The following is an 18441-nucleotide window of genomic DNA, read 5'->3' on the forward strand; positions in this document are numbered from 1 at the left end:
CCCAGTGTTTGGACCCCCCCCCCCCCCCATGATCAGATATTTATCCCCTATCCAAAGGATAGGGGGATAAGTTCAGTTCCCCAGAGTACCCCTTTAAATGGTACCTTTTATCAAACAAACTTTTGATATATTATAGATTACTGTATGCAGAATAACTTTCCAATTGCATGTTATTAAAAAATATGCTTCTTTCTATTTATTTTTACACTGAAAAAATGACCACTAGAGGTCTCCCTACTAGTCCTGGCCACAAGCCCTTTTTATAGATTTCAGACTCATGCTGGAGTCCTAAATCTCATACTGCAACCGGGACACATACAAGCTCAGCACCTCTCCCTGCCTGCCAATCAGACAGTCAGGAGCCAGCACTGTGCACATAGCACAACAGGGCATACTCCTGACTCTGCCTTACTGTATGCCCTCATTCATTTTACTATCTGAGCTCCGATCTTTCTTCTCTCTGCACATGCAGTTGTAATCAGAGAGGAGACAATTCAGAGCTGCCAGCTGAGCTTGTCTGTGTCCCGGCTGCAGACTGAGATTAGGACTCCAGCATGAGTCTGAAATCTATTAAAAAAAAGGCTTGCGGCCAGGACAGGGAGACCTCTAGTGGTCATTTTTTTTCAAAGTGGAAAATTAAATAGAAAGAAGCATATTTTTTTTAATAACATGCAATTGGAAAGTTATTCTGCACACAGTAATCTATAATATATCAAAAGTTTTTTTTTGATGAAAGGTACCCCCTAAAAGAAGTACTCCAACCCTAGACATCTTATCCCCCTATCCAAAGGCCTCCCGCAATATAGCATGCAGAACCCACCTGTATCTGCTTCCGGAAGCGCTGGAGGTTCTTGCTCCCTACCACAGGGACGGAAGATCGTGACGTCATGACTCCACCCCGTGTGACACCATAGCCCTGCCCCTTCAATGCAAGTCTATGGGAGGGGGCGTGACGGATGTCACGCCCCCTCCCATAGACTTGCGTTGAGGGGGCGGGGCGTGACATCACATGGGGGCAGAGTCTTGACATCACGATCTTCCATTTTCACTGGCAGAAAAATGGATTCTCAAAACGGGGAGTAATCCAAATTCTAAATCCAAAAAAATAAAAAACTGTGCAAAACTTTTTATTGGCAGCTCAGGAGGTAAAAGGTTAAACGCTCCTCAGTAATTGTGAGTTATGGAGGAGTCACAAACACGATCCGTCTTGTCGATTGTGAAGTTACCTGTAGGACGGGCTCACAAATCCCGCTAATCCCAGCCGTAATTACAGCGCCGCTCCGCACAGAACACTCACATACACGCTCACTTTCCTAGAAATGTAAATTCTAAGGTTTCATTGTAATTAAAAATCTACATTTTACCCTGAGATTAAATCAAGGTATAAGAGTCGTTATTGTGATCGCGGGGAGGACGGCGAATAGTTACCGAATACTCCGTCAGGAGAGAAGACGCTTGTGGTATCTCAGAGATGGGATAATCTGTGTCCATTAAAGGGGTGTTCTGGGATTTTTGTTTATATGACGATGCTACAGGGGCTGTAAAGTTAGCGTAGTTCATAATATAGTGTTTGTACCTGTGTTTGACGGCGGTCTCGCGATTCTCTTGTGATTTTTGTCCCAATGTTTATTTTTAATAACATAAAAAATGACAGGTTGCAATGCGGCCCGAGACATTACATCACTAGTCAGGGTGATCAGAGGGGGCGTGTCTTTGCTTCAACGGGTGGAGCGACCACTGGGTGAAAGATTATTCTGAAAGAATTGTAGTTATGCAACAGCTGGAGGCACTCTGGTTGGAAAACACTGGTCTATTGCATGGAAGGGATCACAAGTGTGTTTCAATGTGTGGGAGGGAGAAAAGTGACCTCACACTTACAAACAAGGAATCATGGGATTTGTAGGGAACAAACTCCAACATGAAATATTCACAAAAAAAAGCATGTCCATTACTGTCTGTCAGGTAAGTACTAAAATCACCTTATGGTGGAGAACCCCTCTAAGCTACAAACAGACAAACCTTTTGTTGGGCGTTATTTAATTTTTTTGGCCACAAAAACTGCTCCTTGTTTGCTTCCCTATGTTGCTTTAATCGTGGTGTTATTTAAAAAATAAAAAAATGTGACTAACTATAGGTATTCATTTAAATTATCGTCTTATCCCCTCCGTTTTTTTTTTACAAGTCGGGATTTTTTCAACAAGGATTTCTTCTAAAGGATTTTTATAAAGTTTTTTTTTTTACCTCCCTCCTATAGAAGTCTATGGGAGGGAAAACGGGAAACAATATCTTATAAACAACGCCATACCAAGCATGTTGGTATTTCATGTTTTCCTTTTGAAGTGTTTTCCAACCAGGGTGCCTCCAGCTGATGCAAACCTACAACTCTCAGCATGCCCGAAAAGCCTTAGGCCAATGTTAACCAACCAGGGTTCCGTAACCTGTGCAAAACTACAACTCCCAGCATGGTCCATATGACTATATATCAGTGTTTCCCAGCCAGGGTGCCTCCAGCTGATACAAAACTACAACTCTCAGCATGCCCGGACAGCCTTAGGCCAATGTTTCCCAACCAGAGTTCCGTAAACTGTTGCAAAACTACAACTCCCAGTATGGTCCATATGACTATATATCAGTGTTTCCCAGCCAGGGTGCCTCCAGCTGATACAAAACTACAACTCTCAGCATGCCCAGACAGCCTTAGGCCAATGTTTTCCAACCAGAGTTCCGTAAACTGTTGCAAAACTACGACTCCCAGCATGGTCCATATGACTATTTATCAGTGTTTCCCAGCCAGGGTGCCTCCAGCTGATACAAAACTACAACTCCCAGCATGGTCCATATGACTATATATCAGTGCCTCCAGCTGATACAAAACTACAACTCTCAGCATGCCCGGACAGCCTTAGGCCAATGTTTCCCAACCAGAGTTCCGTAAACTGTTGCAAAACTACAACTCCCAGCATGGTCCATATGACTATATATCAGTGTTTCCCAGCCAGGGTGCCTCCAGCTGATACAAAACTACAACTCTCAGCATGCCCAGACAGCCTTAGGCCAATGTTTCCCAACCAGAGTTCCGTAAACTGTTGCAAAACTACGACTCCCAGCATGGTCCATATGACTATTTATCAGTGTTTCCCAGCCAGGGTGCCTCCAGCTGATACAAAACTACAACTCTCAGCATGCCCGAAAAGCCTTAGGCCAATGTTACCCAACCAGGGTTCCGTAAACTGTTGCAAAACTACAACTCCCAGCATGGTCCATATCACTATATATCAGTGTTTTCCAACCAGGGTGCCAACAGCTGATGCAAAACTACAACTCTCAGCATGCCCGGACAGCCTTAGGCCAATGTTACCCAACCAAGGTTCCGTAAACTGTTGCAAAACTACAACTCCCAGCATGGTCCATATGACTATATATCAGTGTTTCCCAGCCAGGGTGCCTCCAGCTGATACAAAACTACAACTCTCAGCATGCCTGGACAGCCTTAGGCCAATGTTTCCCAACCAGAGTTCCGTAAACTGTTGCAAAACTACAACTCCCGGCATGGTCCATATGACTATATATCAGTGTTTCCCAACCAGGGTGCCTCCAGCTGATGCAAAACTACAACTCTCAGTCTGCCCGGACAGCCAACGGCTGTCCGGGCATGCTGAGAGTTGTAGTTTTGCATCAGCTGGAGGCACCCTGGTTGGTCTCGGGCATGTTGGGAGTTGTAGTTTTTCAGCATCTGGAAGCACACTGGTTGGGAAACACTGCCCTATTGACTAGCAGCTAACATCTGGCCGCAGTGTGTTTGGCCCCCAAAAAAAACAAATTCGGCAAGTATCGCGTCTTATTAAAGGTTTTTATTTTACAGAAACGCCCTGTCTGTTCACAGCCTTACAGGGAGCCATGAGTGCCGCTCTGTCATCCAAAAAAGCTGTTTTTGTCCCAGGCTGTAAGCACACATGCAGTTTTTGGTGCAGATTCTGAGCTAAAGCCAGAAGGGAATTAAAAAAAAATGTAAAATGTATAAGTTAAGGACAAAGGGCGATAAAAAAAAAAATAATAATAAAAATGTAATTAAATAAAAAAATAGATATATAAATAAATTAAATTAAAATAAAATGAATAAATAAATGAGTAAATAACAAAATAAAAGAATGTGCAGTGGCAACAAATCTGCACCAAAATCTGCACATTTTATGGATTTTCTTTGACACAATGGAAATTGGTTCTGATTTTTGTGCAGAATCTGTGCTTATTCCGTGGCAAAATAATTATTGATTTCAGGTATTTATTTATTTATTTATTTTTTATAGAAATCCGCACCTCAGCCAACTTGGTGCCAATTTTTTTAATCTAAATCAGGAAAATCTGACTATAAATAAGATTTCTATTAAAGATTATTTAAAAAAAATAAAAATAAAAAGATCTATTACTTATTGTGCCATTTTTGCGTAAGTTCCTCGCCCGGTAGTTATGACCTGGTTTGTCCCCAATCTCTTCTACTAATCTAAATGGAAGGTGAAATCTGTGGCGTCAAAGTGGAAATGATATGGCAAAGATTTCTGCGCAGATTCTATAAGGGATTTTTCCAATGTAAAGTTTTGCCATGTGAATGAGCCCTTATACTTGTTGTATTAAGTAAAAAAAAAAGTATCAAAAACTGCACCAGTGTAAATGAGCCTTTATACTTATTCTTGTTGGATTAAGTAAAAAAAAAATTATAATAAAAAAAAATCTCCTTTAAAAACTGCACCAATGTGAATGAGCCCTTATTCTTATTCTTGTAGTAGTAAGTTAAAAAAAAACACAAAAAACTGCATCAAAAACTGCACCAATGGGAATGAGCCCTTATACTTGTTGTATTAAGTAAAAAAATAAAATAAAAATAAAAAAGGTATCAAAAACTGCACCAGTGTGAATGAGCCTTTATACTTATTCTTGTTGGATTAAGTAAAAAAAAATTATAATAAAAAAAAAATCTCCTTTAAAAACTGCACCAATGTGAATGAGCCCTTATTCTTATTCTTGTTGTAGTAAGTTAAAAAAAAAAAAAAAATTGCATCAAAAACTGCACCAATGGGAATGAGCCCTTATACTTGTTGTATTAAGTTAAAAAAAATAAAAAGTATCAAAAACTGCACCAGTGTAAATGAGCCTTTATGCTTATCCGTGTTGGATTAAGTAAAAAAAAATAAAAAAAAACTGCATCAAGAACTGCACCAATGCGGATGAGCTCTTATACTTATTCTTGTTGGATTAAGTAAAAAAAAAATTATAATAAAAATAATCTCCTTTAAAAACTGCACCAGTGTGAATGAGCCCTTATTCTTATTCTTGTTGTATTAAGTAAAAAAAAACACAAAAAAACGGCATCAATGTAAATGAACCTGTATCCTTGTTTGATTAAGTAAAAAAGATCTACATCAAAAACTGCACTAATGTGAATGAGCCCTTATTTTTATTCTTGTTGTAGTAAGTAAAAAAACACAAAAAAAAACTGCATCAAAAGCTGCACCAATGTGAATGAGCCCTTATACTCATCCGTGTTGGATTAAGTAAAAAAAATCAAAACTGCATCAAAAACTGCACCAATGTAAACTAGCCCTTATACTTATAGAATATACATTTTATTGCAAAAGATATTTACCGTAATTAATTAATTGTAAAAGATATTTCTGAAGCGAATAACATACCGATATATCACTGTCGTACGAGTCTGTCACCAGCGCTGGTACTGAGCAGACACGTCCATCCCTGTGATTGTGTTAGGACGGTTGTGTTGTCCTCACCCTGGACACATCATCCTCCTCCTCCTCCGGACTCTGTACATCATTGGGCTGTAAGGTGACCTCCCTTCCTCCCATCCCTGGGAAACAGCAGCCATTGGTGCGAGTGTATAACACTAAGACTATGTTCACACCTTGTATTTTGATCAGTATCTGTAGCCAAAACCAGGAGTGAAACCGACACAGAGAAATACACTGCTCCAAAATATAAAGGGAACCCTGCGATAACACATCCTAGATCTGAATGAACTAATCGTATGAAATCCTTTCCTCTTTACATAGTTGAATGTGACAACAAAATCACCAAAAATTATCAATGGAAATCAAATGTATTAACCCCTGGAGGTCTGGATATGGAGTCACCCTCAAAATCACAGAGGAAAACCCCACTACAGGCTGATCCAACTTTATGTAATGTCCTTAATACAAGTCCCAATGAGGCTCAGTAGTGTGTGTGGCCTCCACGTGCCTGTATGACCTCCCCGCCTGGGCATGATCCTGATGAGGTGGAGGATGGTCTCCTGAGAGATGTCCTCCCAGACCTGGACTCCCTCATGGAGTCTGTTTCTGGCCGTTTGAGTGGACACATGCACATTTGTGTCCTGCTGGAGGTCATTTTGCAGTGTTCTGGCAGTGCTCCTCCTGCTCCTCCTTGCACAAAGGCAGAGGTAGCGGTCCTGCTGCTGGGTTGTTGCCTCCTACGGCCTCCTCCACGTCTCCTGATGTACTGGCCTGTCTCCTGGTAGTCCCTCCATGCTCTGGACACTACGCTGACAGACACAGCAAACCTTCTTGCCACAGCTCGCATTGATGTGCCATCCTGGATGAGCTGCACTACCTGAGCCACTTGTGTGGGTTGTAGACTCCGTCTCATGCTACCACTAGAGTGAAAGCACCGCCAGCATTCAAAAGTGACCAAAACATCAGCCAGGAAGCATAGGAACTGAGAAGTGGTCTGTGGTCACCACCTGCAGAACCACTCCTTTATTGGGGGTGTCTTGCTAATTGCCTATCATTTCCACGTGTTGTCTGTTCCATGTGAAATTGATTGTCAATCAGTGTTCTTCCTGAGTGGACAGTGGGATCTCACACAAGTGTCAGTGACTTGGAGTCACATTGTGGTGTTAAGTGTTCCCTTTATTTTTTGGAGCAGTGTACTATAATGCAGTGTTTCCCTACCTGTGTGCCTCCAGCTTTTGAAAAACTACAACTCCCAGCATGCCCTGACAGCCAACGGTATGGAAGAATTGCCAAACCTTCAACATTTTGTCTCTTGATGTAATTGCAAAACTACAACCCCTAGTGTGTAAAAAAACGTTATGAAAGTACCTGAAAGAATTGATGCTGAAGGCACAGGGGGCGGTCACACGGCGGTCACGCCAAATGCGGAACTACCTTGTTGTTGCTGAGCTCAGTCTTACTATGGTGTATGTCCTGTGACCTGACACTGTCTTCTACAACCTTATCTTTGTAGCAGAGTTTGGCTGTTCTTTGCCCAGTTTTAAGCCTCCTACCCAGCTGTTTCTGTTTCATTAAATGACTGTGTTTCAAACTACATATGAAAATGATGATCATTAAAGGGGTACTCCGGTGGAAACATTTTTTTCTTTTAATCAACTGGTGCCAGAAAGTTAAACAGATTTGTAAATGACTTCTATTAAAAAATCTTAATCCTTCCTGTACTTATTAGCTGCTGAATACTACAGAGGAAATTATTTTATTTTTGGAACACAGAGCTCTCTGCTGACATCATGACCACAGTGCTCTCTGCTGACATCTCTGTCCATTTTAGGAACTGTCCAGAGCAGCATATGTTTCCTATGGGGATTTTCTCCTACTCTGGACAGTTGTTAAAATAAATAGAGATGTCAGCAGAGAGCACTGTGTGCGTGATGTCAGCAGAGAGCTCTGTGTTCAAAAAAGGAAAGCATTTCCTCTGTAGTATTCAGCAGTTAATAAGTACTGGAAGGATTAAGATTTTTTAATAGAAGTAATTTTCAAATCTATTTAACTTTCTGGCACCAGTTGATAAAAAAAATAAAAAGTTTTCCACCGGAGTACCCCTTTAATGCTTCAATTTCTAAAATCCTTCTTACTGTGCAGCATTTTTTTCCACACCAGCCTAACACTTTTGCACAGTCCTGTATATTAGGGAATTGCTATTCCCCCAATTGCTACGGTCCTGACTAGAGATGAGCGAACTTACAGTAAATTCGATTCGACACAAACTTCTCGGCTCGGCAGTTGCTGACTTATCCTGCATAAATGAGTTCAGCTTTCCGGTGCTCCGGTGGGCTGGAAAAGGTGGATACAGTCCTAGGAGACTCTTTCCTAGGACTGTATCCACCTTTACCAGCCCACCGGAGCACCGGAAAGCTGAACTAATTTATTCAGGAAAAGTCATCAACTGCCGAGCCGAGAAGTTTGTGACGAATCGAATTTACTGTAAGTTCGCTCATCTCTAGTCCTGACCATAAGCTGCAGCAGCTCCGCGTGGGATCCCCAGAAGGTGCGGCTGCGTCTCCGAGGCCTCCTGTCCTTTAATCTCCCTCTGTACATTGTGCTGCAAGCTAGTGAAAATGGTTTTATGACTCTTTATAGAGCATCAAAGCCCAAAGTGGGGGAGGCATGGGGCGTTCTGCAGAGCATCGCGCACATTGATTACATGCTCTTTTATTTCTTTTCTTGGGTCTACATAAGTGTTTCCCAACCAGCGTGCCTCCAGCTGTCGCAAAACTACAACTCCCAGCATGCCCGGACAGCCAAAGGCCAGTGTTTTTCAACCTATGTACCTCCAGCTGTTGCAAAACTACAACTCTCAGCATGCCCAGGCAACCAAAGGCCAGTGTTTTTCAACCAATGTGCCCCAACTGTTGCAAAACTACAACTCCAAGCATGCCCGGACAGCCGTTGGCTGTCCGGGCATGCTGGGAGTTGTAGTTTTGCAACAGCTGAAGGCATGCTGGTTGGGAAACAATGGCCGTTGGCTGTCCGGGCATGCTGAGAGTTGTAGTTTTGCAACAGCTGAAGGCATGCTGGTTGGGAAACACTTATGTAGAGGGACCCTAGTTGATCCTGGTTATTCTCCTCTAGGACAAAACTTCTTGGAGCTGAAGACTTGAACAACTTTATCCTCACAGCATAACCAGGAACAGGACAGGGACTTACTTCTAGAACAGGATTCCACCTAGAAGTAACACTTTTCTCCATACTGTGAACCTCCAGATGTTGCAAAACTACAACTCCCAGCATGCCCGGACAGCCTTTGCTCACATTTTGGAGACCTAGGTCAGGGTTTCCCAACCAGGGTGCCCCCCTGCTGTTACAAAACTACAACTCCCAGCATGTCCGGACAGGATGTCCTGACTAAGTTCCCCTGGCTGTGGTAGTCCAGCTGTTGCCATTGGCTGTCCAGGCATGCTGGGAGTTGTAGTTTTGCGAGAGGCGCCAGTTTGGGAAACCCCAACCGAGATCTCCAAAATGTGAACATCCAAATGTTGCAAAACTACAACTCCCAGTATGCCTGGGCAGCTGTTGGGTGTCCGAGCATGCTGAGAGTTGTAGTTTTGCAACAGCTGGAGGCACCCTGGTTGGAAAACACTGAACTGGTCCATAAAAAAAAATTGGGAATAGACCCTACTGGTTTTCCTTTGACATTGTTGCGATCTGCATGATCAACCAATGGGAACCTCCTGATCAACCAGGAAGATTATCCACTTTATTAGAGGAGTTGTAGTTTTGCAACAGCTGGAGGCACGCTGCTTGGGAAACTCTGGTGAAATGCACCAGGAGCTGCCTGGTCAGGGCACGGAATTTCATGATAAAGCATATGGACCTCTTGTCTCCTCAAGGACCTGACATTGCTTGTCTCTGGGTATAATAGCAAAACTACAACTCCCAGCATGCCTGGACAGCCAACGGCTGGTGGTGCTGGCTGGGCGGGTGCTTCAGGTGAGCAGGTGATTTGGATGCTGGCTGGCTACTAACTTTCTTGCAGCGGGCAGCGTGGTGCCCCATCAAGAGGGCGCTCTAGGCAGCTGCCTATTTTGCCTATCGGCAGAACTGGCCCTTACTGCACCTCTTCAGGTGTCAGGGCATGTTGGGGGTTGTAGTTGTGCAACAGCTAGAGTGCTACAGGCTGGGAAATAGGATGGACTACTGGGATTTACTGAAGGCTGTCGGGGCATGCTGGGAGTTGTAGTTATACTCTGTTATTGTAACCTTCACTGGCGTTGGCGGCTATGCTGTAAGTCTTTGCACTGTTTCTATATGTAACCCCCCGTTGCAGCAGCACATTAAAGGGGTACTCCAATGGAAAACAGGTTTGTTTGTTTTTAAATCGACTGGTGCCAGAAAATGAAACTGAAAATGAAATAAAAAATCTTAATCCTTCCAGTACTTATCAGCTGCTGTAAACTACAGAGGAAGTTCTTTTATTTTTGAATTTCCTTTCTGTCTGACCACAGTGCTCTCTGCTGACACCTCTGACCATTTTAGGAACTGTCCAGAGTAGGAGCAAATCCCAATAGCAAACCTCTCCTGCACTGGACAGTTCCTAAAATGGACAGAGGTGTCAGCAGAGAGCACTGTGGTCAGGCAGAAAGGAAATTCAAAAAGAAAATAACTTCCTGTGGATCATAACACCAGCTGATAAGTACTGGAAGGATTAAGATTTTTTAAATAGAAGTCATTTACACATCTGTTTAACTTTCTGGCACCAGTTGATTTTATAAAAAATGTTTTCCAGGGGAGTACCCCTTTAAGGGTGGGATATCCCTTTCCGTTGCGTGTCGCATAGACGTAGGATAGTGTCGAAACGCGTGACATAGACAATTACTTTGTGATCTCCCATCTGTTTACATTGGATTTCAGACGCGTCACGTGCGGTCTCTGGTAGGAGGGGAGGAAGTAACCGATTTGTTTGCTGCATCCAGAGGCTACGTATAATAAAGACGCCAGAGACGTTCCAGCTCCGGTGGTAAACACAGCGCCCTACTGGAAACCAACAATCCGCTGGGGCGATGCCCGGGCACGTTATATAAACAGCACACATGCAAATTCTACAGTAATTCCCTTAAGAAGCATCAAATGCATCAATCTAAATTATATCTGGCGCAGTGTTTCTCAACCAGGGTGCCTCCAGCTGTTGCAAAACTACATCTCCCAGCATGGCCGGACAGCTGTTGGCTGTTCGGGCATGCTTGGAGTTGTAGTTTTGCATGTTTGCTGTTTATATAACGTATGATGGTTGGGAAACACTGCCCTACGGCTGTCCAGGAATGCTGGGAGTTTTGCAACAGCTGGAGGGACCCTGGTTGGGGAAACACTTGCCTTTTGGCTAGCTGAGCATGCTGGGAGTTGTAGTTTTGCAATAGCTGGAGGCACCCTGGTTGGGAAACACTAGCCTTTGGCTGTCCGGGCATGCTGGGAGTTGTAGTTTTGCACTAGCTGGAGGCATCCTGGTTGGGAAACACTAGCCTTTGGCTGTCCGGGCATGCTGGGAGTTGTAGTTATGCAACAGCTGGAGGCACCCTGGTTGGGAAACACTGCCCTACGGCTGTCCGGGAATGCTGGGAGTTGTAGTTTTGCAACAGCTGGAAGGACCCTGGTTGGGGAAACACTGCCTTACGGCTGTCCGGGAATGCTGGGAGTTGTAGTTTTGCAACAGCTGGAGGCACCCTAGTTGGGAAACACTTATCTGGGGCATGAGCAGCCACCATGCACTGCAGAAGTATACACACCCCATCCTCGCGATTCTGCACTCGTTCTGATCAGTCGGGGGGTCTCGTCACTGGGACCCCGACATATGAAAACATTGGATGCAGCTCTTTACATGGTAAAATGGATGAAACCTTTATACTTCAGGTCAGTACAATTACAGCAACTTACAGCAAATTATATATATATTGGTTTGTTTTTACTACTTTTAATAAATTAAAACCTTTCTGGAAGAAAAAACAAATCTCTACATTCTAAGTCCTATAACTTCAATACTTCACTGTCATCAGAGCGGTGTGGATGTCTGGTGATATGAAGTATTTATCTTAACCATTTTGGGGAGATGGAACTCTTCTTTATTTTTATTTTTATTTTTTATTTTTTTTACTTTTACATTTTTTATTTTATTTTATGGTTTACGTTATTATTACATCTTAAATTTTTTTTTTTATCACTATGTGGGATCAGTCATATATATATTTTAATAGTTTAGACATTTCTGCATGCTTCAATACCACATCTTTTAAATGTATTTTTGTGGGAGAAGTTTTGATTTCATTTTTTTTTTTTTGTAAAATATTTTAAGGCATGATTTTATATAGATATAGATTTTTTTAAATATATTTTTTATTTATCTTTTGAACACATTTTAATCCCCCACTAGAGCTCCAAACTGTGGACCTCCAGACATTGGAAAACTACAATTCCTTAGGTGACTTGTATAAGCAATCTTTCTATTTGCTTATACAGTACACTGCAATACTATAATGTTGCAGTATACTGTCAGATCCGTGATCTACTAGTACAGCCTTCCGCTAGCAGACGTCAATAGTAGATCAGGCATGGCAGCCATGGAGGTCTTCAGAAGGTCCCTGCCTTTCAATGGCAACTGATCGGCACCCTGCTATTGTGTCACAGGGGTGCCGATTGGAACCCTGACATCAAAAAACCACCTAGATGCTGTGGTCCCTATTGACTGCAGCATTTAAATGGACCAAGAAATCTCTGATTACAGACACTGAGGCAGCAAGCAGAACCCATTGACTACAATGGGCAGCAACATATTCCATTTGCGTATTTTCTTTTATGAAAATTTCACTTGTGTGATTCACTGTGGATGTGCTACTTGTGACCCAACCCTTAAAGGGGTACTCCACTGGAAAACTTTTTTTTTATTTTTTTTAATCAACTGGTACCAGAAAGTTAAACAGATTTGTAAATTACTTCTATTAAAAAAAAAAAAAAAAATCCTTAATCCTTCCAGTACTTTTCAGCAGCTATATGCTCCACAGGAAGTTCTTTTCTTTTTTGATTTCTGTCTGACCACAGTGCTCTCTGCTGACACCTCTGTCCATTTTAGGAACTGTCCGGAGTAGGAGAGGTTTGCTATGGGGATTGTCTCCTACTCTGGACAGTTCCTAAAATGGACAGAGGTGTCAGCAGAGAGCACTGTGGTCAGACAGAAAGGAAATTCAAAAAAGAAAAGAACTTCCTGTGGAACAAATAGCAGCCAATAAGTACTGGACGGATTAAGATTTTTTTAATAGAAGTAATTTACAAATATGTTTAACTTTCTGGCACCAGTTGATTTAAAAATATTTTTTTTCTCAGTGGAGTGCCCCTTTAAGGCCCCATGTCTTAGTAATGCACACCGCATCATAACCTTATATATATTGCACCGGTATATTGTGTACCAGTGGCGGTTCTCTTTGTTGGCGTCAGGTGGTTATCGGTGGAAGCTTCCGTTTCCTCGTATCTTCGGGACGTCCTGATGAAGTTATTTTTGATATCAGAAGCTCTGAACAAATATAATTGTCTCTTGTCTGTATAAATATTACCCAAAGATTTATTGCCGAAACTAACATGAAGATAAGCCCCGCCCACTGCTGCATAGACCACACCCACAAAACGTGGTCCCTACTTATCCAATTCGGCAAAACTGATATCTATCTGTAAAGGAATGTAAGAAAACAAAGACCTTATTCCTATTTTTCACAAGCTCCACCCCCGCTTATATCCGTAACATTGTGAGCGTTCAGGGGCGGTCCTGCTCTAGGTCCCAGAACCGCTGCTATATGGTTCTAGAATAAAATTCTCATTGTCTGTTATCATTGTGCGGATCATTTTCTAGGGCAGTTCTCCCCAAATTATACCCTCCAGATGGTGTAAAACTACAACTCCCAGCATGCCCGGACAGCCAACGGCTGTCCGGGCATGCTGGGAGTTGTAGTTTTTCAACAGCTGGAGAGCACTGGGGGATGGGGGTCCCCAATATGACAAAACAGCAGCGGGCACAGTGCCATGATGGCCTTCATATTTAGGGGTGGACAACCCATATGTGCAGTCTGCAGGTCAGGGGCGCTGCCCCCTTTATAATGGAGTTTCTATCTAATTTTATTTTTGAGATTTAAAGGGGTACTCCGGTGGAAAACCTTTTTTTATTTTTATTTTATTTTTTTTTTAAATCAACTGGTGCCAGAAAGTTAAACAGATTTGTAAATTACTTCTATAAAAAAAAAAAAAAAAAAAAAAAAAAAAATCTTAATCCTTCCAGTACTTATTAGCTGCTGAATACTACAGAGGAAATTCTTTTCTTTTTGGAACACAGAGCTCTCTGCTGACATCATGACCACAGAGCTCTCTGCTGACATCTCTGTCTATTTTAAAGGGGTACTCCGGTGGAAAACTTTTTTTTTTTTTTTTTTTTTTTTTAAAGTCAACTGGTGCCAGAAAGTTAAAGAGGTATTCCAGGCAAAAAAAAAAAATGTTTTATATCAACTGGCTCCAGAAGGTTAATCAGATTTGTAAATGACTTCTATTAAAAAATCTTAATCCTTCCAGTACTTATTAGCTGCTGAATACTACAAAGGAAATTCCTTTCTTTTTGGAACACAGAGCTCTCTGCTGACATCACGAGCACAGTGCTCTCTGCTGACATCTCTGTTCATTTTAAAGGGGTACTCCAGTGGAAAACTTTATTTTTTTTTTTTAAATCAACTGGTGCCAGAAAGTTAAAGGGGTACTCCAGGGAAAAAAAATTATTGTCAACTGGCTCCAGAAAGTTAAACAGATTTGTAAATTACTTCTATTAAAAAAAATCTTAATCCTTTCAATAATTATCAGCTGCTGAAGTTGAGTTGTTGTTTTCTGTCTGACAACAGTGCTCTCTGCTGACATCTCTGCTTGTCTCGGGAACTGCACAGAGTAGAAGAGGTTTGCTATGGGGATTTGTTTCTAAACTGGGCGGTTCCCGAGACACATGTCATCAGAGAGCACTTAGAAAAGAATAACTCAACTTCAGCAGCTCATAAGTACTGAAAGGATTAAGAGTTTTCAATAGAAGTCATTTACAAATCTGTTTAACTTTCTGGAGCCAGTTGATATATAAGAAAAAGTTTTTTTCCTGGATAACCCCTTTAAACAGACCTGTAAATGACTTCTATTAAAAAATATTAATCCTTCCAGTACTTATTAGCTGCTGAATACTACAGAGGAAATTATTTTCTTTTTGGAACACAGAGCTCTCTGCTGACATCACAACCACAGTGCTCTCTGCTGACATCTCTGTCCATTTTAGGAACTCTCCAGAGTAGCATATGTTTTCTATGGGGATTTTCTCCTGGACAGTTCCTAAAATGGACAGAGATGTCAGCAGAGAGCACTGTGCTTGTGATGTCAGCAGAAAGCTCTGTGTTCCAAAAATAAAAGAATTTCCTCTGTAGTATACAGCAGCTAATAAGTACTGGAAGGATTAAGATTTTTTTTAATAGAAGTAATTTACAAATCTGTTTAACTTTCTGGCACCAGTTGATTTAAAAAAGAAAAAAAAGTTTTCCACTGGAGTACCCCTTTAATGTTTGCTGAGCAAATGGATGTCCGCTCACAATGACCGGTGGATTGAGACATAGGGGGCGCTGTTGCAGAGCCATATATTGTTAATGCTGCCATATTGATTGTCTCCAAATCTTCTGTAAAAACATAATTATCTGAGAAATGGTGCAAATATAATACAACAATTCTGGGAAAATGGTCTTTGAAAATAGAACTTTAGACCATATGCGACTAATACTGACTGATAATACTGACTGCACCTACACAGGGCGAAGAACACAGTACATTAAAGGGGTACTCCACTGGAAAACTTTATTTTTTATTTTTTTTTAAACCAACTGGTGCCAGAAAGTTAAACAGATTTGTAAATTACTTCTATTCAAAAATCTTAATCCTTCCAGTACTTATCAGCTGCTGTATGCTCCACAAGAAGTTCTTTACTTTTTGAATTTTCTTTCTGTCTAACCACTGTGCTCTCTGCTGACACCTCTGTCCATTTTAGGAACTGTCCAGAGCAGGAGAGGTTTCCTATGGGGATTTGCTCCTACTCTGGACAGTTCCTAAAATGGACAGAGGTGTCAGCAGAGAGCACTGTGGTCAGACTGAAAAGAAATTAAAAAAGAGAACTTCCTGTGGAGCATACAGCAGCTGATAAGTACTGGAAGGATTAAGATTTTTAAATAGAAGTCATTTACAAATCTGTTTAACTTTTTAACAACAGTTGATTAAAAAATATATGTTTTGCAGTAGAGTACCCCTTTAACTACTGGTCCCATCAAGACCCAATGTCCTGCGCCTCCTCTGTAATAGTCTGCTGCAACACAACCTGTCAGCAGCCATCATTATAAAGGCGGATGTACAGATATAAAACACGTACACACAGGTCAGGTATATGAGTATATATATATAACTGTACCCATACATGCGTATACACACATAGTCCAGATATATACCCAAGGGGTCCGGCCTACTTGGTCCCGTTACTTTTCCTATTGGTAAGAAGCTGTGCAGAACTCCTCTACTTATCTGTATTGTCAGCAAATTAATGGGGGGGAGGGGGGGGGGGTTATGGACAACAAGGGAATATACACCAGAGCCCTCTGTCCTGGGGGGCAAAATTGTACACAATAATAGGCACCAGGTTCAGTATTTGCTAAAGGGTCCCCTCTGTGTATACAACTGTACATACTGTACAAACATAGAGACATATGGACAGATATATATATACACTCACATACATGTACATACCTATACCAACATATGATGTACATACATGGAAGGAGATGTACAGATATATACACACACCATATACATGTACATACCTAGAAGAACATACGATGCACATACATGGAAGGATATGTACAGATATATAAATATATATATATATACACCATATACATGTACATGCATACCTATAAGAACATGTGATGCACATACATAGAGACATATGTACACATATATACACTCACATACATGTACATACCTATAAGAACATGTGATGCACATACATGTACATACCTATAAGAACATATGATGCACATACATGGAAGGAGATGTACAGATATATAAATATATATACACACCATATACATGTACATACATACCTATAAGAACATGTGATGCATATACATGTACATACCTATAAGAACATATGATGCACATACATGGAAGGAGATGTACAGATATATAAATATATATACACACCATATACATGTACATACATACCTATAAGAACATGTGATGCATATACATGTACATACCTATAAGAACATATGATGTACATACATGGAAGGAGATGTACAGATATATATATATATGAATTCGGGTAGAAAACAGACCTGGCCGCACATCTACAATCTTGTATAATGATCTGATTGCTTCTCAGCATAATATCAAAAACTAACAGGTTGTTATTATACATTTTTCATCTAAAAGTACAAGCCCACTCGCCACATCAAGGCCACCTATCCAGAGTGGGTCCCTAACGTCCCTAGCATAAAATGGCGCAGCTCCGGGCGGCGACCACCACCGCCGCGACACCAATGCCCACAGGGGGGACGACCCACTGGCAGAGCGGCCCCCATGCCACTCAAACCAGTCTGTGGTGTATATATATATTTATATATACACACACACCATATACATACATGTACATACCTATACAAACATGTGATGTACATACATGGAAGGAGATGTACAGATTATATATATATATATACTCCCATATATGTACATACCTATGAGAACACATGATGCACATACATGGAGACATATGTATGTATATATATATATATATATATACACACACACACACCATATACATGTACATACCTATGAGAACACATGATGGAGACATATGTATACATGCATACACTCACATACATAATGATACAAGTGTAGACATAGCATTAATATATCCATGCAGCAGGGCAGTATACAGACACAGGGCTCCAGTGTCCGGCTGTACCCAGAGAAGTGACTGTGAATTCTCCAGCCTGGCACATGGCTCCTTACCTGGCACATGGCTCCTTACCTGGCACATTAATCCTTACCTGGCACATGGCTCCTTACCTGGCACATGGCTCCTTACCTGGTACATGGCTCCTTACCTGGCACATGGCTCCTTACCTGGCACATTAATCCTTACCTGGCGCAGAGGTGATCAGGATTCCAAACACTTATCGCGACATCTGGAGGGGGCGATGGACGATCTCAATAACCCGGGGGAGTAGTATTATCCTTATAGACAGGCTGGCATTGCCAGGGGGTATTCTAGAGGTACTGCCAGTCCTGAGCAGAAGGAGCTGCTGTAACCTGGAGGAGTGGCTGTCAGGGGAGGAGGGGATGGTAGTGCCTGGCAGGATTATAGTGGCACCACCTGTTGCCAACCTGGTTTATACACACAGCTAGAAGCCATGTGGTGACCCAGTATGGGATGGTGTTTCACCATACCTTTCTCCTGTCCTGTCAGGTAGAGTCCCTTTATGTCCCCAGGGCCCCCTGCAGTGTTATCCCCTATGTACATACCTTATATGTTAAGTGTAATGTTTCTTTAATTACTGTGACCATGTGCTTGTTACCCTGAAGGCACTGGTGACCAGGTGACCCCTCA

At 41.8% G+C, this 18441-nt stretch overlaps 1 protein-coding gene across 2 annotated transcripts in view; it reads right to left on the minus strand.

Annotated features, from left to right (window-relative positions):
* TC2N (tandem C2 domains, nuclear) overlaps nt 1-18092 on the minus strand; it is a 55746-nt gene extending 37654 nt beyond the window's left edge. The window contains exon 1 of one of the 2 annotated variants that reach the window (XM_056546722.1): nt 17977-18092. The gene's annotated coding sequence lies outside the window, so the exon portion shown is untranslated. Of the gene's footprint in view, nt 1-5687; nt 5792-17976 lie in introns of those variants that run through there. The other variant, XM_056546721.1, reaches the window with a different exon arrangement.
* Between the last annotated feature and the right edge of the window lie 349 nt (nt 18093-18441).

Source organism: Hyla sarda, chromosome 11 (genome assembly GCF_029499605.1).
Source record: "Hyla sarda isolate aHylSar1 chromosome 11, aHylSar1.hap1, whole genome shotgun sequence".
Lineage (NCBI taxonomy): Eukaryota > Metazoa > Chordata > Amphibia > Anura > Hylidae > Hyla > Hyla sarda.